The sequence below is a fragment of the Cygnus atratus genome, chromosome 2 (assembly GCF_013377495.2).
Source record: "Cygnus atratus isolate AKBS03 ecotype Queensland, Australia chromosome 2, CAtr_DNAZoo_HiC_assembly, whole genome shotgun sequence".
Taxonomy (NCBI): Eukaryota; Metazoa; Chordata; class Aves; order Anseriformes; family Anatidae; genus Cygnus; species Cygnus atratus.
The window spans coordinates 13,060,001-13,086,033 of record NC_066363.1 but is presented as its reverse complement, the minus strand read 5'-3'; the positions used below and the strand labels follow the sequence as shown (position 1 = coordinate 13,086,033).

Sequence of the window (26,033 nt, the reverse complement as noted above, 5' to 3'; positions counted from 1 at the left end):
AGTGTTATTAGGATCACATAATTGACCATAGCCACTCCTGATAAATAGAAATTAAAGTTTCTAATGTTTCCTTTAGAAACAAAAACAAATAAAAAAAAATTTATCACAGCATCAGCTGGAGGCATTGGTAAGAGTATTTAGCAAAACACCAGTATGTCATAATGTTTCTGTTCCTTAAGGGTTATTTTATAGTTAAATGGTTCCCTGGACTGTCCATCTCTTACAAGGATGTGATTCTTACCAGCAGTACCCCTAAGGAAATAAAGGAAAACAAAAGATCCTATAATTTTTCTGTTCTGCCTCTGGAACCTTAACTATAATATATGACTTCAGCTAAAATCTTCAGAAAAAGAAATTGATAGCCTGCTTCTTTAAAATCTTGATAATGTTATGATTACTTCTAGACTATTGTTAATCAGAGGGAAAGTTGGAAAGATTCTGTTTTACATTGCAAGGTCTAAAATTATTGTAAGGCTAGCTGTGTGGCTGTCTTGAAAATGTGGTTTCCAAAACTGAATGATTGCCTCAACCTAACTATTCAGTGCAACATTAAACATCATTTAAAAAAAAAAAAAGGGGGGGGGGGGGGGAGGAGGGAGAGTGTTAACATTTTAGTCCTCTTCTCATTAAAGGTAAACATAATATCCCTTCCTGATAGAAAAATGAAAATTAAATAATTATGTATTAACACCCTTTTCAGGCCAGTAAAATGGAGTTGTTCAACTGTTTGATTTATAAATGCAGAATCTATGTATCTCAGAAATCAGATGACGACAACTATCAACAGGCAAAGAGTGTACTCTATTCTACTTTTCCAGTGTACCATCTGTATATCTTCACTCAATTAGTATAAACTCATGATAGAGAATACAGGTCGATGATGAAACCATACCTTGGAGTTGTGTCTAATGCATCTTGGCAAAAAGATGAATTTTGAAAGCTTGGGAAAGGAGAGAAGTGTAATCATCAGACTAATCTTTTTGAGAATCATTATTAGCTCAGAGAAACCATTAACTGTCTTTCTAAAGATGAGACTATTGTTAGTATACTTGGAAATATTAACTATTTCTAATGGTTAGGAAAGACATTGAAAGTTCAGCAGTGTTGTTTTGTTTTTGTTTTTGTTTTATCACTAATAAAATTGTAAACTAGTTCTTTGGCAGTGTATGATATTTAACAAATTTCATGAAGTTTCCATGACAGTGTGTTATGCTAAATAAAAGTTTTCTGACTTTGTATGAGGTAGTACAGGCAGTAAAAGGCCAAAGGTGAGTTACATGTACACATATTCTGTCCATAATTAGAAATAGAGCAAAAGGTCTATAGTTGCAATAAATCTCAAAATCTTTTATTTACAAACTTTGAAGTTTCATGCAGAAGTGCTCAGAAATTTCCCAAATAGTGTGGATTGGAAGGGTGTCCCAGGAAGCAATCTATGAGTTTTAACAAGTCACATAATTTCTGGTGTCCTTAGGAAATATTTCCATTAAAAAAATAATCCTCTTAAGGGTGAGAAAGTGGTGAATCAGATTAAAATTCTTCAGAAATATCATTTAGTGCAATCCATTTCAAACCAAATCAACCAAACTCCAACCACAGTGTTATAGCTCTGTAACAACAATGCCATTGCCCATTTTCTTCTTTGGCCAGGACAAGAGTCAATGGGCACAAACTGAAACACAGGAGGTTCCATCTAAACACTGGGAAGCTCTGGCACATGTTGCCCAGAGAGGTTGTGGAGTCTTCCTCCTTGGGAGGGAGCCAGCTGGACATGGTCTTAGGCACCCTGCTCTGGGTGTCCCTGCTTGAGCAGGGGTTGGACCAGATGACCTTCAGAGGTCCCTTCCGACCCTAGCCATTCTGTGATTCTGTGAATATAAAAAATAATGGGAAATGCTTAATACAAAGTAAAGTATTTGGATATAGTAGCTGTAAACGAAAACACCTCTTTTTAAGATGCCTGTGCAATTGGAAGTTATTGTGTATAGCAAAGTAGGGACATCTGCAGGGAGTTGTTAAAAATTTATTCTAATTTTTCTATGCTTAGCTATAATGTTTCTGGAGTACACTGCTGGATTTCAATGTAGCTACACTTCATTGCCCACAGTGTGTTGGAAGTTTACATTAAGGACTTGGGGGGGGGGGGGGGGGGGGGCGGAATGTTTCTAATGCAGTGAGGCTATTGGATATTGGATATTTATTATTCCAGTAAAACAGAGCCTCTGTTAGGTATTTCCATTTCCTGAAAAAATATCCATTGTGGATATTTCATACATGTTGCTTTGTATCTCCCACAAGTGATCTGAACAGTTTTCAGGTGGGACAGAAAACCCTTTTCTCCTGACTTCACTGTCTGTTCTGATACCTTTTTATAAAGGTTAAAAGCTTTTGTATGTGCAAAAGCATAGCTCTAGAGACCTTTTCTACACTAGGGCCTCATATTCTTTACAATATATGTCAACACAATGATGTACAAAGGCCTGTGTCTAACTTCATTTCACACATTTCCTTCTGCCAGATACCTCCATTTCTAAAGAAAGAGCTCTGAACCACTCAGGAATTTTTATCTTTTGTCCAACATCAGCATACTGTCCAGCCACTGGTAGAAGCAGATTCCTCACTTCAGTCTTTTCTCTCTTTGGCTGTACTGGGATGCACAAGCTAATGAACTGATTCATCACTTGTCAAGTATACTCTCTAACCACAAGGAGGTAGTTTCTTCCAGGGGACAAAACATGAAACTGCTTGAATAGAGTAGATAAAAAATAATAGATAAAAACAATTGTACTGTACTGTTTATGCCTAATTCTTTTATGAGTGCCTAAGATGTCTAAATAGATTCTGATCTATAATTTCTGATGTTTATTCAAAGGAAGTGGTTTTGTAGGTGCTATTTGCATAAATGTACTCTTCTTTGTTATCAGAACCATTTCCTGATTTTGGAGAAAGCAAGCTCTTCAGAGATGAGCATATAAGATAAGATAATTTCTATGAAAATATAACCTCTAGGACAAAAAAAAAAAAAAAAAAAAAAAAGAGAGAGAGAGAGATACTTTGGCTACTTGAAAAGAATTATTCATCTGTACCTCAGCAGACCTTGAAAGTTTTGAGATAAATTATGCAGTGCTACATGTGTTAGGTAAATGCTTACTGTCCTATATTACTGCTGGATAAAGCTTGGTGTAAAGTTTAAGTGACTGCCCAAGGAATCATGAGAAGAAATTCTGGTCCTCTTTGAATCAATAGCAATGTGTTCTTAATGAGGATAAGATTTTACCTGCAGCTGAAAAAAAACACCTGACTCAGAGTATTTTACTTTACCATTATACTCGCCACATTGCTCTGCTGATGGAGAGCTTGCATTGGATTCTTCTTTTTACTTATGCACTACACATATTCAGAACAGGAAAAAAACCTCTTTTCAAATCATGTTTCCATGGTTAAACAGATGCTAAGCTGACATGTTGAGAGCTAGCTGGGTGTTCAGGGTACTGAAAGGTGACTAAAGGGCCAGTTTCATCTTGAGCTCAACTCACTGAGTACAAGATCACATAAGTCTTGCTTAGGGGCAAGATTTTATCTGACCTAGGATTTAAGGCTGAATAAAAAACCAACATAAACAAAAAGGATTCAGGCACCCTATCTGAGGAAAGTGTGATATTCTGGTAACTACAACCAAAATGGCATTGCTGAAAGACCTTTTTCAGGTGCCATGTAAGCCTCAAGGCACTTAGGCTTCACAGTTGTTGACTTCTTTCTTCTTAAACTTCCCAAAGAGCTTAACTTTGCACTACTGCAGAAGTGCTTCTGTTTTGGCGTAGTTGAACAGTGTACCATTCAGCTAATACTGAAGAGCAGGCTTTATGTCCAGCAGACATTACTTCACCAAAGTCCCCCCCCTAGACTTCCTGGCCTAGTAAGGATTATCAAGGTAGACCAATTCAGATACACAGAAAACATGTAGTGCTTTCATGTGTCCTGGATTCTTGAAGAAAGACACAGCACAACTAACAATTTATTTAAAAACATAATGGTTTTCCCAGGAAGTTGGAGATCAAAGCTAATTTCTTCCCTTGACAAAGGGATTTGTTCCTTCTTCTTAGGTCAGTGGTAATAGGATATGCAGAAAGAAGAGGAAGAAAGGAAGGAAGGGAAGTAAAGGAAAGGAAAGAAAGGAAGGAAAGAAAGGAAGGAAAGGGGAAGGGAAGGGAAGGGAAGGGAAGGGAAGGGAAGGGAAGGGAAGGGAAGGGAAGGGAAGGGAAGGGAAGGGAAGGGAAGGGAAGGGAAGGGAAGGGAAGGGAAGGGAAGGGAAGGGAAGGGAAGGGAAGGGCAAGGCGAGGCGAGGCAAAGGAAAGGAAAGGAAAGGAAAGGAAAGGAAAGGAAAGGAAAGGAAAGGAAAGGAAAGGAAAGGAAAGGAAAGGAAAGGAAAGGAAAGGAAAGGAAAGGAAAGGAAAGGAAAGGAAAGGAAAGGAAAGGAAAGGAAAGGAAAGGAAAGGAAAGGAAAGGAAAGAAGAAAGGAAAGGAAAGGAAAGGAAAGGAAAGGAAAGGAAAGGAAAGGAAAGGAAAGGAAAGGAAAGGAAAGGAAAGGAAAGGAAAGGAAAGGAAAGGAAAGGAAAGGAAAGGAAAGGAAAGGAAAGGAAAGGAAAGGAAAAGGAAGATGATAGGTAGTATACCACTGTCAGACATAGGGAAATTACTTCTGGTCAGAAGGATGACACAGTTGAGCATGTCCAGTCTCCAGGTCTGCTAGCTATACCCTGCTATCTCAGAACCACACATGGTTACTTCTGTTACTTCTTGTTGAGAAATGATATAATTTATGGCTCCCATGTAATCCCTCTATCCCTTCATAACAGAAAATGGGATGGATTAACCAACCTTCCATGTGAAAAGAGACAAAGACCCCCCCCAAAAAAGGTATACATCATCTCTTACTGATACTACACACATTTTAATGTGGTTTTGCTTGACATGAAGCTCCAGTACAATATGAATGATTTCTAATTAATACGATAAAAGCCTAATATTAAGCTTTCTAGTTCATCCAGAAACATCCAGTGAATGCAAAGTTAAAGCAAATATTCAATGCCTAAATCTTTGTGCCACAGCATTTGTCATGTCATTATGATCTAAAGTTGCTTTCAATTTATATTTCTGGGCATTTATCAGTTTAAGAAAGTACTGTGAGATTTATTTAAATACAGGATATTAGACATAATTTGCATGTAATAGTGCAGGCTAGACCTTTTGCTGTCTTCATGAGTGTATGAATGTCAAAAAAAAATCAGCATTATCACAATGAACTAAATATGAAGGCAGGAAAAAAAAAAAGCACACATCAAAGGTGAAGCATGTTTTAAATCAATCAAATTCAGCTAGAACTATCAAGATTGTATAACCTGCAGACCAGATTCCCATGCACAGCTGTATGAAGTAAAACATGAACATAATGTGAAAACCATTATTGTCACTGAGATCCTAAGTAAAGCAACATTTGTTTGAACCCTTATCTGTTCCACTGAGATTTTATTTTAGAGAGAGAGAGAGAGAGACCAAAAGCATAGCACAATTATGCATTAGCCATTCTTGGCACAGCATAGAGTCAGAAATCAACCTCCCTCGGACATGTAGTTAATATTCTGTAGTCTTTCATGCCATAGCTTATAAATAAATAAATAAATAAATAATCTGCTCTGTCTTTAAAGCAAAGCTGGGTTGATTTCTACTCTATAGGCATAAAATTATATAGGCATATAAATGTGCTGGAAGTGCAGATGTTTCTATCTATGTGTATATATGTATACAAACAAAAGTGTATATGGGCATATGCATACATATGCATCTTTGTATACACACATACATGTATGTATACACACACGTGACTAGATATAAATATACACGCATAGGTATACTTACACATTTTTATACACTTAATCTGAAAATCATACAGTAATTTCTTGATATCACTCGGGTGTGCCTCCTCCTTCTCTTACAGGGAACATTGTATTCCAACAAAGAATCATTATAATTGCTCTTTAAAAATTACATGTGGCTCAACTCCATGCAGCTATTCACTGTATAGAACTGTGTGAAATCTCATTACAAAACCTGGAATCAATTAAAGCTCACCTAGTTAGGACTTTGTTAATAGCTTGACATTCACCTTCAGGTCATTATAATGCCTGTCTGATCTTTTAGAGGGTGTAGTAACTGTACCTGTACAGATTTTTTGTTTCGAAGCAGACAGTACAGGAAAGAACATTTTATACAAATGGTATTAAGGATAGGAAAGGACAAAATAAAAATACTTGTTTATTCAGAACAAAGGCAGTCAATTCAGTTTGATAGCACTTGCTGTGTCTTCTATTTACCTGTCAATGCGTTTATATCAGCAAATTCTTTTCTGCCTAACTTGTAAGCAAGTTGAGTCATGCAGAGATGTATGTACAAGTGTTTGTGCTGGAATAGTTTGAGAGCTGATGTTGGCATGGGAATTTATCCAAGAAAGAAACAGAAACGGTGTCACATACGAAAAAGATGACCTATTACTTAGAGAAGTCAAGCATAATAAATATAATGAAAAACTCAAAACAACAGTTAATCATTTAGGTTAGGATCTGCTGCTTATTACTGTAGTGGAGTTGTGCTGAGCATGGCACACAGACAAGGTGCCCACAGGCATAATATGGACTACTCACTGTCAACCTTTGACTGAAGTATGTCATTGGGTGACTAATTTCAAATACTGAGCATACTGCAACATGTCAGCGCATATTTGTATGTATTTCAAAAACAGTTCAATTTGCTGAACAAACCATTTTTCTGGTGAAACAGATTGCTCAGTAGGAGAAGACACTAAAAAACTTGGGTAGTTTCCTCTAAGTTTTCCTTTTTTTTCTTTTTTTTTTTTTTTTCCTCCACTAATTTCCTCTGGAGCTCAAAACTCATAGGCAAAACAAAATCCAGGGATAGGTTCCCACTTGTGTACCAAAAAACAAAACATGACACAGTTACACAAATATAACTCTGGGTGACATTATTCTCCAATTAGTGCTTCTAATTTTTAGTGCTCACCAAACTTCTTGGCTGAACGAGTTACACATGACAGTGTGACTGACCCCAATTTAACCCTAAGTTTAAATAGGTGCAAATGGAAAATTATTAACAGGGATAGTCAAATAACACACCTGACAATTTTAGGAGGAACATAAATTTAAAGGAATGTATACAATATTAACAGCTAAATAGTTTTATAGCATACAAAACAACTCCTTTAATGAAAAACAAATACTACTACTACACTCTGCATTCCTTTCTTCGTTTCCTATCTTACTCAACTGAATGTTCAAGCTAATGTTCAACATATTTAATATTTCCAGATCTGGATGGATTGGATGACTTATTTGGTTAGCCTTAACATACGTTCACAATGCTATGCAAAAAGGGACCTCAAAATGATCGTCAGGAAAAGTCAACAAATGAAAAACATTTCATCCTGTCATGACACATGTAGATGCACTCGATGAAGTTTTAAGATTTCTTTCAGCTCAGTGACTCAAAACTTTAGACCATGTTTAATGATCATAGTTTGATGACTGTGAAGAGCAGACACAGAAGCTTCTTTCATCAACAGTCTATTTGTGTGTGTGTGTGTGTGCGCGCGCCTATTAGCGGTTTATTTGAAAAAGTCACTGACCAAGAAATCATATCTAAAACCTCAAAAGCCAGAATAATGATGAATATTTAAGTTGAGCCTGTTCTTTGATTTTTCCCCCATTAGAATGATTGATAAATATCCCTCTAGCAAGGAATAATTCTTGACTGACAGATTACTTCCTTCTTAGAGGTTTTGAATCAAACTAACACAGACATTTTGATCACACTTCATTCTTTTATACTAATACAGCATAAAATCCTCCCACAGCTACATATGTGTCTGATGGAAATATTATATCTAATTCACAAATATTTATTATAACAAATCTTATGTCTGAAGTTTCCTGGATTGCTAACAAAAATGTAAGTACAATAGATTTATCTTCTGCAAAAACTGTAAATACTGACTGTACTCATTTAAATGGTGCACATAAGGGCCAAGGAAGTGATGGACATCAGCCCTGTGGCTTTTATTTTTACAGATCCCTAAAGAATGCTCTGCAGTTTAAAATATAAACAGAAAAGGGTTTGCCCCAAGCTAGTTTTTATCTAACATTAAATGCAACTTAGTGGTGCCAAATATTACAAGGGGAAAGAGGATGAATGTTACAATAAGATCATGAAGAAGGTCATCATGATTGTCTGCCCCAGGCTTCTTCACATGGACCATTCAAGGGGTATAAGTTTAAAGGCAGCAGGCCCATGCTGCTACTGTAAAGGAGCCTACTCCCTTTGAAGTCAATAGAAACAGCCTGATTTACACTGAAGAGACTACTATCTCTGAACAGGTAACCTAGCAATTTGATGATGACTAGTTAACGAGCTGTCAAAGCTTAAACAGCAGTCATTCACTTGCCTGTATGTAGGAAAGTGATATACTGCCAGAACTATATGTGTAGCATTTAAGCAACTGCCACAGATGGGGAATTTAGCACACTTGCTGAAATTATTCCAGGAATCCCTAAACCATATTTGAGCATCAGCAAGTGTATATAGAAATGCACAGTTATCAAGAATGCCATCTAGTGTACCCTCCAGCAACATTCAACCATAACAAACCCTGCACGCAGAAATAAAGTGAAATGATTATGAACTGTACATCACCCCGGATGGTGATAGATGGGGCCATTAATGGCAACCTGAGAAAAATCAGATGGCTGGATCTAATGGAAATCACATGACTTCTCAAAGCAACTTAGACTGTTTTGTTCTGCAGAATGGCACAAGATTCTTTGTATGAGATTACATAAAACAATTCTGTTCCCATCCAGCCTGTCTCACTAATCTTCCACTAAGATGCCTTGTGGCAAGTCTATAACCAAAGCCCCCCACCCTTCTCTATCTCTGAATCACCTGAAATGTAGGGAAGCAGATGTTTTTTAAAACAGGGCTCCTGGATAGTTCTCTGAATTCTGAGATAAGCATTAAGCTGTTCAACCCCAGTAAAGATGCTTGATATGATGCTATCTGAAAGTGGTTAATCTTCATCTTACTATCTTACAGTTGCTCTGGTATGCAATAACGAATTGTAAATACCTAAATGTTTTCCACCATGCACGTCACATCTTTTATTTCTACACACACAAGTCTCAATGACTGCACTTCATCTGTGGCTGAATTCTGTGATAGCACAATGGGTGAACCAACAGCAAAGGCTTTCTATTACCCACATTCATTTCAAATCTACTTACTCGTTGTGGTTTTCTGCTATATCTCAACCAAGTTTTCTGTCAGTTACAGGCAATACTACTGTCAACTATTTACATACAAATATATATATATATATATTTATACAGCCTACATGCATTTCCAAGAACAATCTCGCTATGATTCCTTCTATATTCCAGCCTGTGTTAAGCAGTTGCACAGATACATCTACTATGTATCATTGGTGATGCAAAAGCGTTAGAATTTATGTTCCACACAATAGCACATTTCACAGTAAACAACTCCATGTTCATCTGTGAGAACAAAGAGGATTTCATGATGAAGAAAGCTCCAATGAACAGGGAACTAATCTAACATTCAACTTCTCTAGTCGCTATGTACTTCCTGTATGACTTCAGGCAAGGTGTTCAGCTGTGCTCTAACTTCCTCCCTTGTAAACCAGAGATAAAGGCACAGCTGCCACTCTATGGAGATTCATGAGGGTAAATAATGTTAAAGACTGTGAAGTGTTTAAGCAGAATATTAACAGAGGGAAGTAATACTTTAGAAATACTCTCTGTTTTGCCCCACTTCTAGCAGTGCTAGCACCAGCTCTCATCTCTGTAACATATTGCAATAAGCTCTGTCAACAGCTCTTTCAGTCTGTCTTAAATCCATTAATGAAAAGGGTAGATGTTTAAGGTGTTTAGTGAGATTGTTCTGAGCACAATCTGCAGCTTAGCTGTTAGCTATAGCATACCAATGATGGTGCCCCAGGAGGAAGATAGCTGCATTTTTGTGCTCTCAGATGGCTGCACAGACACTGTGAAGGCTGACAGCATATATACTGCTGAAAAGCATGGAAATTATAGTTCAATAAACTGCCTTACCACAGGATGGCAAATGTTTCTCTCTCCTGCATATTTTTCATTCAACTGAAGCCCATGTATGATTTACAAAACCACTAATAAAACTTTTCAGTATGATGTATTTTCACTGCTATCAATGGAACCACTCAATTCAATGAAAACATACAAGCTCAAACCAGTAAGGACTGTATTTATATTATTATTTACAGTTTTAATTGAATAATGACTTAGCAAACTACTAAGGCATGGACATCCTTATGATTTTTATTTTCCACTATGAGAATGGAATAAAGCAGAATTTGAGCTCATGGAGAAAGCCTCCTGAGTACCCTCCTTAAGCTGGAAGACTCTCATCTGCTGTAGTCTCCTAGCAGATTCTACACAGTTTTTCACCCTGATTAATACGTGGGAATTTAGCAAGAAAACAGAACTAGGACAAAAGAGATCAGTACTGAACATTTAAGGAAACCAATATTACATGCTGAAAGACCTGTCTTTTTTATTTGAAATCTATCTCTGCTTATATTGCAGAGCTCTCAATACCCCTTCAAACTCCTGGCATATGACAAGCATCACTCTCCAGTTACATTAGTCAAAATACTTTGGAAGTGGCTGGACAGCATCTCAGAAGGAGGTATGATTTGCTCTTAGCTATTAAGCACTGACAATAGTGAATGAAAACCTATTGCAGGTAGATTAAGTGAAAATCTGACAGATGGCTGCATCTTCACTATGTCATAAGTATAAGTCAGAGGTAAAGAGTAAGAAAATACCACAGGAGTAAAAAACAAAACAAAACAAAACAAAACAAAACAAAAACTAAAACTAATTAGTAAAAATAAACTGAAATATTTTCCATAAGTAAGACAAAGACTACATAGTAAACAAAGCCCCAGGCTGGTAGGTTGCACATTATGGACTCATAAGAAAAAAAAACTGATCTGACCATAGCTCTGTGTTGAAATACATAATGTTATTCAATGATATTTTAAAATACTTTAAACTGCACTTACAGACATGCAAGATAACTCAGAAAATCAGTATGCTTACAGAGATTGGGAAAGTGGATAATTTTCTTGGTAAAACAAGAATGGCTGCTTTGAATTCACATAGTCAAATTTGGCCTCAGTTTACACCATACCTACTCCAGGAGTCTTGGATATTTCTTCTTTCTAAGGAATTGATTGACTTCAGCCAAACAACCTCTCTGAGATGTTCACAGTCCTTAAATGATGAATGCAAATTTTCAGCTGCACAATGAAACATTATCCAGATGTCCAGATGGCCTCCATTTCATATGCTCAGGGTCTGGTGTAACTGCTGTCCCAACATGATATGTAGCAGGTCCCCCATACCTGAATGACAAATGAGGCTGTGTAAAGGATTTCTTTGGAAAGAATTCTGTACCTCTGTGCAAAATAAAGCCTGTGAGCTCCTTTGCAATACACAATACAAGAAAGCTCCAAACAAGTATTAACACATCTAGTCCTCTTCTTGCACTAATAGAAGAAACTCCACCTCTGCATTTGGCCCAACTTCAGTCACTTGAAGGCAATGTCATTTATTGTCATTTAAATCGCATTTTCCTATTAGGAAAAAAATAGAGAAAGTTTAAAGACTAAATGCTTCATTGAAAATGCATATAAATCTTCCTGTAGTAGTAACAAATTGTGTCTGCTTCCCAAGTGTGCACTTCCCAACTGCCTGGGCTTTTTCTCTGGATATTCCTTCTTCTAAAATGACTAAAATACAGCATGAAAATACAAACGCTACTTCACATTTTTCAGTAGCATTTTTTAAGAGTGAAATCAAAGACTGGATGCAGTTTGATTCTTGAAAAACATAGCAATTCTTTGTGTTTATGTTTTTTCTTTTTTTTTTTTTAAAAAAAAAAAAGGAAAAAATATGTTCAAGTTATAGACAATATACCTTAAAATTTAGGGATTACAGACTTCTACCTGGTTGACTAACTAGACAGGAGACTTAGAGGTGACATGATTAAAAGATATTAAAAGTGAAAATATGGGCTCTATAGTTTAAGGCACAGCAAACAATAAAGGTTGGAAGCAAAGTCAATCCCATTCAAAACAACAGAATTTAAAGATTTTTAAGAGGGTGATTCATCATCAAAAGAAAATCTCAAGGGAAGTGACATATTCTCTCCCTTTATATCTTCAAATGAAAATGTCACTTGAAAATACACTTTAGTCAAACATGAAACTTCTTAGTTTCCAGGCTGGGGTAACTAGGCAAAATGATATGCTGGTGTTCAGAACATAAATTCAGTAGTCCTGCTTAGTTTTCAATCTCATTAGTTAAACTCAAAGAATCTGCAAAATCATATGAACAGTAGTATGCCATAAAAATTCTTTGTTAATTTTATATAATATTAATCATATTTTGATCTCCTTTTAGCAGACTTACCTCCAACAAATTTGAGCAGATTTATTCAGCAAAAGGTTGGGCATTTGCATTGAGAACAATGAGTACATCATCATATATACCCTACTGTTCACTAGAGGAAAGAAAATCCCTATAGAATGCACAGTTTGTTATGAAATTTATAATAATGTCTAATTTGTACTGCAAACAATTTAGTAAAGGTTTTATTAAGGTCACCATTAGTCACTAGTCTGTTTCCTAGACGGAAGTAATTGTATATATATATATAAAAAAAAGTATATCCCATTTTGCAAGGAAAAAAACTAATAAATCAACTTACATTAGATGCTGAAGAGAAAAGCTTGTAGGTTAGTGACTGTATCCTGGTTACTCCTAAACATGTCAATCTGGTGAAAAAGTTGCACATACATGGTAGAATAGAGGTGTCTATTTTTGTAACATAATAAGCTTTCTGGCAAGTATTGATTACTAATTATGAATTAATACTCTTATTTTTATTTTTATCTACATTTTTCATACATTTCTTTTCTGAAAGAGGATGTATGCTATGAGCCACATTCAGTAGCAATTTGTAGCACTAACATGTGGGTCATATCCTCATACACTGAAGGGACGAAGAATCTCAAAATCATCAACACAGTCTAACCGTGGAGGCAGCTCAACAAGCTAGACAAGCATGTGACTCCATCCCTACAAGTTAGGAGTTGATATTGTATGAGTCTGATAAGAGGAAATTATTTTTTTGTTCTGAACCCAGACAATAAAATGTACACTAGTCTAATTGTTCTAGAAACAAATTATTCAGCTAAGTGAGAGAGGATTTTTTTTTTCCTATATCCTTCATCTTATCTCTTTACTTCTCCTTTGTGAAAGACAAGATTCTGGAAATTTCCTCAGGTGCTTGCCTTATTTTGAAATTATGGATATCCAAACAAGATAACTTTATTTTAAAATTGTAACTAATAAGTTCATCAAAGACATTGTATATCAGGCATCAAAAGCATATACCAAAAAATCCTAGGTTAATCTCTACATCTCTACAAAAATCAACACCCTTTGTAAATCATAAAGAAGACTGGGTGCAATGGGGACGGTGGTATTCTGTTTTTTTTTAGGCTTGAGATCACAAGTCAGCAATGTGCCCTTGTGGCCAAGGCCAATGGTATATTGGGGTGCATTTGGAAGGGTGTTGCCAGCAGGTCAAGGGAGATGATCCTCTCAGCCCCAGTGAGGCCACACCTGGGGTATTGTGTCCAGTTCTGGGCTCCCCAGTACGAGAGGGACATGGAGCTACTGGAGCAACTCCAGAGGAGGGCTACAAAGATGATTAGGGGACTGGAGCACCTGTCGTACGAGGACAGGCTGAGAGAACTAGGCCTGTTTAGCCTGGAAAAGACCTCATTAACGTATATAAATATCTGAGGGGAGGGTGTCAAGAGGTTGGAGCTGGTCTCTTTTCAGTTGTGCCCAGCGACAGGACGAGAAGCAATGGGCACAAACTGAAGCACAGGAGATTCTGGCTGAATATGAGGGGGCATTTCTTTACTGTGGGGGTGACAGTGCACTGGAACAGGTTGCCCAGAGAGGTTGTGGAGTCTCCTTCCCTGGAGATATTCAAAACCCTCCTGGATGCCATCCTGAGAAATGTGCTCTGGGTGATCTGGCTCGGCAGGTGGGTTGGACTAGATGATCTAGAGGGCCCTTCCAACCTTGGCCATTCTGTGATTCTGTGACCCTATGGGAATAGAGAGAGCTGTTCAGAATCACCTTGTTCTATCTGTGACAAAAGAGAGTAGGATTATGTTATGTAGTGGTCTGCTGCTATAGTCTTAACACTCCATACAGATAGAAAGGCATAGGTACAAAGGCCAAAAAAAATAAAAAGAAATATTAATCTGCAGTATATCAGGGTTGGAATTTTTCTTAAATTTAGGACAGAAATTACAGTTGCTTGCACAAGTAAAATGGAACAAAAGTTTAAATACAAATCAAACATTTAGCATGTTATAATGTGAATCACTCTCTGAAAGAAAGGCACGTAGAGATGTAAAAAAAATATAACATGATACTCAGCATTAGAAGTTTTTGTTTTTGTTTTTTAATACATGTTATACAACAAATAACTAAGAATGTTCAAATGTTCCAGCTGTCAGAGGTTCTGGGTGATATCTGCATGCCAGGAAGCCCTGTTAACTCCCATGGACTGACACATAATGTGAGCCATTTGAGAATTCCGGATAGTATTTTTAATAATTAAAAGTTAATTTGGATCTGATGGTATTCTATTGTGAGGATCTTTTCATGCAGAAGTAAACTCATTTTTCTCTAAATGGAGGGCTAGATTCTCTTTTTCTTTAAATCTAGGCTTTCAGTCTAAAATTTCCACCTCCACAATGATGTGGGATGTATTTGTGAGGTGTGTTAAGCCTGAAGGCAAGTCTGCATTGCATAAAACAGTATGGCACAGAGATCTGTGCTCTGTATTGGCAAAGTCTAAGAAGTCCACAGGGCATTGTGCAAGCAAGACACAACTCAAATGTTGAGAGGCTGCTTTTGAAGCAGTTATCTATAGTGTCCACTCATGTTCCAGCTATGGAATTAGCCTGTGAAAACCAACTAAAATATCTTCACATTTGAAGGAAAAAAAAAAAAAAAAAAGAGAAAAGCCAAACTAGAGAACATATATGTTTACGTAATTTCTTCAGGAAAACATTTGAAAGGTTTTGTTCTGCTTTCAAGTTCCTCTGAAGAGCTGTTTGCAGAAGCTTCCTAAATGATACACAACATAATGGCAGGACAAAATAGAACACTTTTTTCCTCTCAATCAGAACTCCAAAATAATATATTTTTGGCCACACAGTGTTGTGGTTTAACATGTCAGGCAGCTAAGCAACACACAGCTGTTTGCTCACACACACACACACACTCTTCAGTGGAATGGGGGAGAGAATCAGGCAAAAAAAATGTAAAAGTTTGTGGGCTGAGATAAAGACAGTTTAATAGGATAGAAAAGGAAGATAAATTAATAATTAATAATAATAATAATAATAATAATAATAATATGTACAAAGCAAATGATGCACAGTGCAATTGCTCACCACCTGCTGACTGACGCCCAGCCTGTTCCTGAGAAGTGGTCCCCCCCACACTCTGGCTAGCCACCCCATATTATTTGTTCAGCATGATGTCACATGGTACGGGACATCCCTTTGGCCAGTTGGGGTCAGCTGTTCTGGCTGTGTCCCCTCCCAGCTCCTGGTGCACCCCCAGCCTCCAGGGCGATATGAGAAGCTGAAAAGTCCTTGGCTCTGCGTAAGCACTGCTCTGCAGCAATTAAAACATCAGCATGTTATCAACATTATTCTTATCGTAAATCCAAAACACAGCACCATACCAGCTACTATAAAGAAAATAAACTTTATCCTAGCCAAAACCAGGACACATAGATTCTTTTTTCTTTTTCAGTTGGCACCCATTTTGCCACTTTTAACAAAGTGGTGACAAATGAGCCAGAACAAAAGAAAAGTTAGCTTTTTTTTTTTTTTCTGAAAAATTCCAAACATCCAAAAAACCATACTGAGCTGCACTTGCCCAGCAGGTTGGTGGCATTGACACTGACTTTTTTTTTTGGAGCTAAATTATAGAGAGGACTACAAGATGAGATCCAGAGCACCTATTTTGTGCCTGAAATGGAAGTTGGATGAAACGTAGGCATCTTAAGTCCAAGAAAGTGATCCAGAAAACCCATGCAGCAAGTAATGTCAAAGCCAGCAGACACTAACGCTCAAAAAGCACTTTCCTGTTCAGCCTAAGACATTTCCCAGAGGCTTATACTCATGTCCAGCTCCTGCCCCAGCTCCTCAGACCCTCAGGGATGACAAGGCACATACCCAGCCTTCAGCTGAGTTCTGCAACAGGTGGTGTTGTGTCAGCTTGTTGGATCTGAGTTCAGCCCAAAGAATAGCTGCTTCCATAGTGTGCAGAAACTGGGTCATGACACAGCAGTGCTAGTTCTGTCCCCTTTCTCAGGAATTTGTCCTGTGAGTTTGGATGGAGCTACGTTTTTTTTTTTTTTTTTATGTTCCAGACCATTTAGCATAGTTTATTTTTAGCTTTGCAAGCCATCACAGTGCCAAGGATTCCTACTGGCACTGTAGGAGCTGAGGGCACCAAGGGGCCGTCCTGTCCATCCCTGTCCAAGCTCAGCCCACTCAGGCCTCCCCTACCCCACCTAGGGCCCCACTTTGCCTCCCCCTTGCCCCAGACCACCAGCCCATGCCCCAGTGATGCCACAACTGGGCTGTTCAGCTCCCTACAGTCCTGCCCTGCCCAACCATGAGCCCAGCAGGCCAACACCAGCCCAGCCTTGGCCTGGCCTAGTCCCCATGGAGGTGCCCAATGCCTGGGCCTGGGACTAGCATGCTGCCCAGCTCCCGGCCGGGGGTAGGATGGGCCCTGGCTGCTGGGTCCTGTGCTGCTTGCCCCATGAAGAGCCCCCATGGCTCCTGGCTCCCCTCCACAGCTAGCCATCATCCCATGCAATGACCTGCCTCTTCACCAGCCCACACACTCCTCAGTGCCTGCCCATTGACCAGCCCCTCAATACAAAGGGAAGTGGGAAGTGGCCTCTGATATTCACATTGCTAAGTAGCTCCTCAGGGACTTGAGACCCTGACAGCTCAACAAGGAAAATAAGGAGACGATCACTTTCTTCAACTGCTTTTTTAAATTTTGCTTATCTAGGATTAAAATTATTCCACTGCACCCCTCAGAGGGAAAAACAGTATTACGGACATATTGAAACAAGCTGTCACTGCCCTAGAACTTGCTTTTATGAGCTAAGGAAATTCCACTATCCCAGAACAACAACCATAACACTTCTGAGAAACCTCTGTAAATCTTGACTGAGAGCCAGCTTGTTATTTTAGCCAGGTTTATTACTAGGAAATACTGGGGAAAATGTGATGAGAAAGCCCATTCTGATGAAATCCAAACCAATAGTGAGATCAAAAGTGAAGGATTTTTCTCTACAGCAGACTAAACCCCTAAAACCTTTAAAGGTTCACTCATCTTTTCACAGACATCTCTACATAAATCAGTCAAGTATTATGAGGCAATAAAATTTAATTCATGCATAAATATTCTGGTAATCAACTACGTTGGAAAGAAAATTCAGAGCACTATGTGGGAACTTAGGAGTGTTTCTTGAAGAATGGTTTAGGCAACCAGTGCCAGAATGTGACATGATCTCCTTATATTCATAACTATTTTCATGCATATTATGTATTTTACCACAACTGAGAACCTGTGCAGAGCCTTTTTGGTTCTATAGTTCAGTTTATGTTAGTAAACCAATGTAAGTAATATTTACCAAAGGGTTACAATCAACCTGTAAAAATATACTTGGCATCAAAACTTGAAACTTGGCACATGGATGACTGGCATCAGTACTGCTCAAAAACATTTTCCCTCTCCTTCCCTTCCCAATTTTTAAATACAAATAAACAGAGGTACTCTGAGTTATTTCTATTTATTTCTATGTATAAGAACCAACTTGTTTTAAAACAGATTTTTTGCGTTTCTGTATTTCTAAAATAGGATGAATCAAATCAACTACAGGTCTTATACTGATGTCTTTTATTAGAAAGGTTTTAAATAGCTAAAATTTAGCTAAAATAAGAAATGTACAAGCCATTTCACTACCCTAGAACTTGTTTTTACAGGCAAAGGAAATTCCACTATTCCAGAATGACAAGTGCTTTGAAAGGGCCATAACACCACCAGCTCAGGGCATGAAAGAATTTCCCAATCACATACAGAGGTTATCTCCCAGTTATATCAGAGGCGCATGGAACAGGAAGCAGACAAAAGCATGGAAGACAAGCCACAGGTTCGATTCAACTTATATTGACTAAATAGTTCTTAGTTAGGCCTATTTTCCTTTTATATCTTCCTTTTAGTATTGAGTCACTAACTTTAAGAAAGAAGAAAGTCAAGCATTTCATCTCTTTGTGCAATGAAAGCCTATCAGACATACAACATATAGTCTGTGGAAGGGGGGCCATTTCTGTAGTCTTCCATCTTATCACACTGAGCCAACTCAGCATCACTACTAAATGAAATATGCCTTAGATAGAATGAGTGTCCTGCTTATGAGACTCTCATTGAGAGAGTGATGATTTGAGAACCTGTGAGGAGGTAGAGAGCTGTGGGAAAGATTACTCAAGACATTAGCAGACTTTCTAGGGATTCTCAAGTTTTTAAGGAAAAAAATCACTTTAAATACTCACCTTACAGGTCAACTGACTGGCCCTATTTCTTCCCCCCATTCTTGCCTCTGTTTCCTCTCAACATTGACACAAAAAATGATGTGAGGGAAACAGTGAAATGCCTTGAACTTTCTAGGTCTTGGACTCCTAAACAGATTTTTCCTTGGAAAGGGAAATCTGCCCCAACACCCAGAGACCAAAACTAGGAAAAATACAGTCAAGTGTGTTGTACGCAGGGTGTTTTGTTTTTGTTTTTGTTTTTGTTTTTGTTTTTGTTTTTGTTTTTTTTCCACCGAAGCTCAGAGGGGATTCTGGCAGGAGACAGTAATCTGTATAGAATCAGAATCAGAGAATATAGTAGAAGGCACTTCTGAAGGAAAGAAGGACCTTGTGAGACTAAGCCAAGAAAGGCAATTTTTTGACTTATATCCAGAACCATTACCCTTTCAGTAACTGAGGCCTGGGGAGTTTTTAAAGCTTTTAAGCTGGATTGTTTTAGGTAGCCATGGAACTGAAGAGTGGAATGGAGAGAAGAATTAATATGAGTGACTCAGATTCCATGTTTAGGAATATGAGTGACTCAGATTCCAGTTTAGGAATAATTTGGGCAGTATGAGATTTTTTATCACCCACTCCCCCCATTTAAAAAAAAAAAATATCTGTTGTTCTGTTTTGTTCTTGAGACCTAAGTCATTGTGTGGAATGTAGACAAATAAAAATCATGTATCTATAAAGACCAACTGGACGAATATCCATAGTTTATAGGAGTTCCAATGTGATATGCTCATGATGACTTGTGGATTTAAAAGCCTTCTACCTGTGAGCTTCACATCTTACTCATCTTTAGGAGTGAGGCAAATTCTCCCAGTGCTCTCAGGTAATTCAGGGACATACTGGCTCAGGCTCATGACAGTCCTAGGGTGGCTTAATTGCCATTAGCATGCAACGTTCACAAGCTCTTCCTAGTTTTGAGATAATATGATATAAAATAAATCTCCATTGAACAGATTCAACCCCCCCTGCCAGACACAGGCTCACAGTGTGTACACAGACAGTTCCTGCAGTTCTACTGACGGGTAGTAATTTGTCAAATTGCCATAATTCTGTATGTATTCAGGTCAAAGGTCTCATATATTACAGCTACAGAAATGAGTCTCATCTTTTTGTTTGAAACTTTATTGCTATTTCAGGAAGGCATGTTTAGGCATGCAGCTACAGCAACACTATCACTATTTTCATTCCATTACTTTGAAACTGTTCCACTTTCGCTTTTCTTTCTTGTCAACTAGCAAAAAAACATGCAATGACATCTGAAGAATATCATTCTTTACAATGGGATGAAGCGGGTAGACATTCTTGATGCCTTCTACTTCCCCCATGTCCACAGTTTTTATACGCATTCAGTCTTTCCTTTAAAACAAACAACAATAACAACAACAACAAAACATCCTCACCTATGAAATCTAACACTTGTAAATTTAATCACATATTTATCTGTGGTTGATTGCTAAGTAATTCATACAAGCCTCTTGCATGTACAAAAGTTCAGAAAGAGCCTTAGGCTTTGCAGCACTCTTTCCATGTGTTTCTAATGTCCTTTTAAGTCTATTATGATTAAATATCTCAGCAAAACAGACACATTCAGTCATGTATTTACCACCAATTTATTTATTTTATTATTATTATTTTTTTTGGTGATTTTAAGCATACTTGGCAATAATGATTTCCATAAGGACTATTTTGCTAGAAGGCATCTTGCAAAGTCTCATTCATTTTTGAAATGGCACATATTCAGGTCTGCTCCCGTTCAAGTGAGTGGAAGATGTGACACTGACTTCACTGTTGACAGGATTCTATCTAGTTTGTGGCATCTCCCTAGTTCAAAAACGATGTTAGATCATTCTCTTCTAATCCAGGTTGATTTTTTACAAAGGAACAGAGTTTCCTTAGACCATGATTCTGCTTTGATCTTTTATCCTTGTTTAATTAAGAACTCTGAATCATCTTTACCATGCCAGAATATCTTGTATCCCTGATTCATTTTCCCTTGACCAGATGAAAAATGTGACTGTTGGCTGCTTTCCATACCTTTCCATAGATGGTCTAACAGAAGTTTTGTTTTTATTCATTTTTAGCCTTTTGCATTGGCATTTCAGTAGAAAGACTGTAGAATTTCTGTCGTCCTTGCCTCAATCTGTGTAACATTACCTGCAAAAGATATTTGCTGCCTGCTTGTAGTAAGTTCTTGTCCAAACACTTCAGATTTTTTTTTACTATTATTTTTATTTTCCCCTGCAGCACAGAGTAGCATTATTCTTGAATATATGTATGTATGCATTTAATTATTTATTTTCAGTAGATATATTTAGCCTCATTAAACAATTACAGAATAACCAGAAGGAGCTGGTTCCAACCATTATATGGGAGATAAACAGTTTTTAAAATGTGGCCTAATTATATAATTACTCAGTAGACCACAACAATTCTGATCTGTGCTAATGTGCAGTGTTCAAAAACTACCTAATTAAAGTTATTATCCAATAGAGTTAATGCTTCTAAGTGAACCAATTCTTTTATTTGGATACTTGATGCCCAGACAAAAAATTTAAAGCAACGTAATTGCATAATTTATTTAAGGAAGTATTCTGATCGATCAATAAGTAATATACTAGGCTCTTCTCCCACTTCTTTATGTTTCAGCTTTTTAAACTGTGAATCTGTTGAAGACATCACAGACTTTTGTGATCTCTGGGTGACAAATGAGGGGTTATTTCAGTCTTAGACAAAAATCAGGAATGCCTCTTCAGTGACAGTGCAACTCTTCTTTTCTCTGCTATATTTTCATTTAAAACGAAGTATCAGGCACCCCTTTGTACATGTGGGCTCTTTGTATGACACCTACTTATCCTACTCTAACATCAATATACATATTTGAAGTGCCAGTGTGATATACCATTGACCAGTCAGTTTTAATCATTGATACATTTTATCAGCTAAGCTTTCCTAATATGAATGCATTTTATACAAATAAAACTGTGCTTTGTCTAGCATCATTTAATCTTATAGTGCCTCTCTCCTTCCTGCTCCACACTCCTCAGAATAAAAGGAAATATCAGCAAAAGCACAGTTTTGCTAATATGGCTGTGCTTACACTAGCAATTTTGCCAGCACAGTTCTGTCAATCACACATCACACTTTACTACCCTCCTCATCAACATAGCTGTTCCAGCAAAATTTTGTATAACAGACCTGACCTGAGTCTCATTAAAGTGACCAAGGGTCAGGGGCTATAAAGTCAAACAGACATGTTTTGAAAACAGCAGCTTCCTATCTTTTATTCAGTTTAATTGGTTTTGAAGCTAAATATATTTGAACCTGTTTTCAATTTTTGACCAATATTTTCCATGGCTAGTTTTGATTTATTTATTTATTTTAGTTACAGAAATCTTTTACCTTTTCAGACATCTGTACTCTGAGAACTCAGCTACTTTTAATCCCTGGTCATAAGGCTATGGCTGGGGAGTTTTGAAGGAAGATCTAAAAGAAGAGAGATATTTGAGTATTTTCAAGAAAATGAGATAAATGTTTATAACAACTGGAAAGAACCCAAAGAGATGGAGGAGGAAAAAGAACCCAAGTACCACAAATGCCTTTATTAAACTCATTCTGAACTTTCAGAACAGCCTTTTTTATATTGATGTAATGTAATAGCATGCCAGCTTTAAAAACAGCAGTCTTTTATTTAGGAACTTGTACAACTCTTTTGATATTTGAAGTCATCCAAGTGTAAATATATTGTATTTTTAAAAATATTTTTAACCTTCTGTGACTCTTTGCATTGGTAGCTCTAATTAAATGGCATTTGTTGTTCACTGTGCTATTTCTGACACCACAATGAAGCTTGTAGCATGTGTCTATTCTTGTATTAACCTAATTGACTCCACAACTTCACAGACATAATATAAACTGCAGTCTTGTAGCTATGACAGTTAAATCCCAAGTCATCACTATAGTGTTACGGCTTTACTGTTTGTAACGATGAAAGACGACTTACCCAACACTAGACAACCCACAAAACTGTCCAGAGAAGCTTTGATTTGGAACAGAGCAAGGAGCATGTTGAAGGGACAGTAGAGAGATGAGAGCCCTGAACTTAAATCAAAACCAGGTCCATTAAAACAGTAAGTCTATTTTCAGGATTTTCCCTTGTTTAAAATGACCCAAAGTGACAATATGCCAAAAGAAACAGTTTTGTTTCAGTCTGGAAAAAAAAAAAAACACTTAGTTAAGCTTATATTTTTTTTTTACACTAACTACAAACAAGTAACTAAGATTATAAGATTCCACTGCAGATTTTTTTTTAAAAGTTTATTTTTCGCAGATTAAAAAAAAGATCATAAGTAAGTTATGATCCCCATTCTCCTTAGAAAGAACTTATATTTTGTTTTTGTAATTCCTCTATGTGGAAAATATAGCAACAATCTAGACTTTCCACAAAAGAGCAATGTATTTTGTGATTTCCTTAGAGATTACCTTTTTCCTCCTTAGCCATATTAGTCATTCAAAAACTTTCATAATAGTGGATCCAAATTTCTTCAACACATGATGAAACTGACTTTCACTACTGAGAGAATACATTTGGTTATTCAGGTCTGTTCTGTGAATAAAAATCCTAGTTTGTATGCTTTGTTGTTGAAAAGGGAGTGGACTTACTAAGTATAGGGTTGGGACATATGTTTGAGACATGCAAAGTTATAATGACTTTCTTCAGCTGCTAAAGGGCAAGCCAAAGGGTAAGCAGCATGGCACAAAGTATATATTTTCTGTCTCTATAATAATGGAATGGCCAGTCCCATTCTATAGTTGTGTAATATTGCAGTTGGAAGCATAATATTTTAACTTTTTTCTGACGTTTGAAATCAATTCCTAAACAATTTATTTCTTGTCATTCATCAGTGATTAGTGCTTGGAAAATCAGAGGTGCAGGGAGGGGGAAAATGGTGAATTTTCAAAAAAAATTTTTGAAGATGATGTAAGTGCGTCACTTCCTCCAACCCTGGGCACGTATTCCTCCCTTGTCCCTTTATCCAGCTGGCCCAGGAAACTGATTCAACTGAAAACTAAGTGGTGTTAGCCAAGTCAGTTTCCTGATCTCATCACATAAGCACAGTTGCTTTTTTTTTTTCCCTGTAATCTTATGTTATTGATAGTTGAAGGTGGTTTATGAAGCCATACCAGCCTGTGGTTGAGCCTAGCATAACAAGTTTGAAGCTACGTTCCTCTGAGCCATCTCCTCACTCGTATCCTCCAGTGGAAGGAATATGGGAAGGCAGTTGTACTGGGTGGACTGCTCATTTTGTGGTAACTACCCGCACTCAAAAACTTAATCCATTCCTGCACAGGATGAGTTATCTTACTCCTCTCTCAAGGTTACAGGCAATTTGAAATGTGGTCTGCTGCTGCTGAATTGCAACTGTGCAGTCCAACTTCCTCTGGGCTGATGAACACAACATGACATGACCCTTCCACTGGTATTTAGAAGTAATCCCCTGTATGGGTCTTTAGATCTTCTGACCCTTCTCAGCATTTGTTTTGTCTTAAACCTCACTGGAGGTGGCTGTATTTCTACCACCAACTGTTCTACAATAATATCTAAAATACTTTTCTTCAAAGGTGCTGTTAAACTAACCCTTAATTTTATAAAGTCATCAGCTTAATCTCTGATAAGGTAACAAGATAAGAGCTCTTGGCATGTGCATTTGTGCAGCTGTGTACCCTTTGCCATTTTGCAACACTTATTTGACTTCAAGAGGAAGTCATCAAAAATATAGCATGGAGAATTATTTTCAGGGCATGTGGGCCTGGCTCTGCTATATTTTAAGAGCCCCTCTGGTTCAAGTGCCATGCATATTTTCTATTGCATACATTCATTGCTGAACTCCAGTGAGAATGGCAGTAGTGTCCTGAACCAACAAAAGCACTTATTCATGTTACCTTTAAGATCAGCACTATTCCCACTGAAGTCAAAAGGAACACAAGGGTTAACTGTTTAAATTTAAACAGATGTCTCAGAGCTTTTTGACTTGAGAACAAAAATCATCCCTATTAGTAAATCTCTGGACTGTTGAGTAAAACTGGGTAACATTATTTTTGGATGCTTTGAAAAATAAGTTCTCAAAGAGGAATGGCTGTGGAGGAAAACAAGAATTATCTGTGAAATTACAGTAGTACAGAACGAATGGTTACAATCAAGGGAAGGAGGAAAAGAAATCTAAAACACATAAAGAGTTCATATGCAAGATTTTTTTTTTTTTAATATCTTGAAATGCTGAAGTATTTCCTGTTATTTTACCATAATCATATGAACACATTTTTTGTGTTAAACAGCAACATTTTTAAAGGAATACAAAGAAAAGAAAAGACAATTCAGACAAAATTAAGTACTTCATAATTGAAAACCATATTTCATCATGGATTTTTTTTTTTCTCATTTGACCTAAAATTTAAACTTGAATCTGTATTTTGAACTAAGTTCAGGAGAATAGCTTTTGTTGGATGAGGTACCTGTGAGGGTTTGTTTTGTTTTTGTGTGTTGTTGGATTTTGTTTGTTTGTTTGTTCTTTGTAGTTCTTTGTTTGTTTTCATTTCAACATGCATTAGGAAACTGTATTATCTTGCATCTTCCAGCCTCTCCAGCTCTTTTGTAGGGTGCCACTTGTTTTTCCTACCTGGGGATACACTCCACATCAGTGGAGCAGATAAAACAATGCAGTGATTACCTGATTTTGTTCTTATTGTCATCTTTGTTAATGTTATCTTGGTTTAAAGGGATCAGCAATAACCCTTAGCCCTGTCACTGGTGCAGTCTCTTAAAAGTTCAGTGTAGTGGATCTGGTGTACTACCAAGTTAGAACAATAACAGTTCATACCCATTTATCACACAGACAGATGAATACACAAGGTTCAAAACATTAGAGAGTCAGCCTCTTATTCTGTTTAATAGTATTGTATTCTAGCTTCGATTGTTCATTAGACAAAGAGGTGCCATCATGCACCAGAGAGAAACATATCACTTTACAGCATAACGTCTCTCACAATTGTGATCATGTTTTCCTTTTCCTTTTCCTTTTCCTTTTCCTTTTCCTTTTCCTTTTCCTTTTCCTTTTCTTTTCTTTTCTTTCAGTTTTGT

General features: G+C 37.3%; 1 long non-coding RNA gene across 2 annotated transcripts in view; it reads right to left on the bottom strand.

The window, feature by feature from the left end:
- The window catches only part of LOC118260899 (uncharacterized), a 101,613-nt gene that overhangs the window by 12,319 nt on the left and 63,261 nt on the right, over positions 1-26,033 (bottom strand). For both annotated transcript variants that reach the window (XR_004782324.2, XR_007707932.1), the window contains exon 3: positions 11,314-11,527. This is a non-coding gene — a long non-coding RNA (uncharacterized LOC118260899). The remainder of the gene's footprint in view (positions 1-11,313; positions 11,528-26,033) is intronic.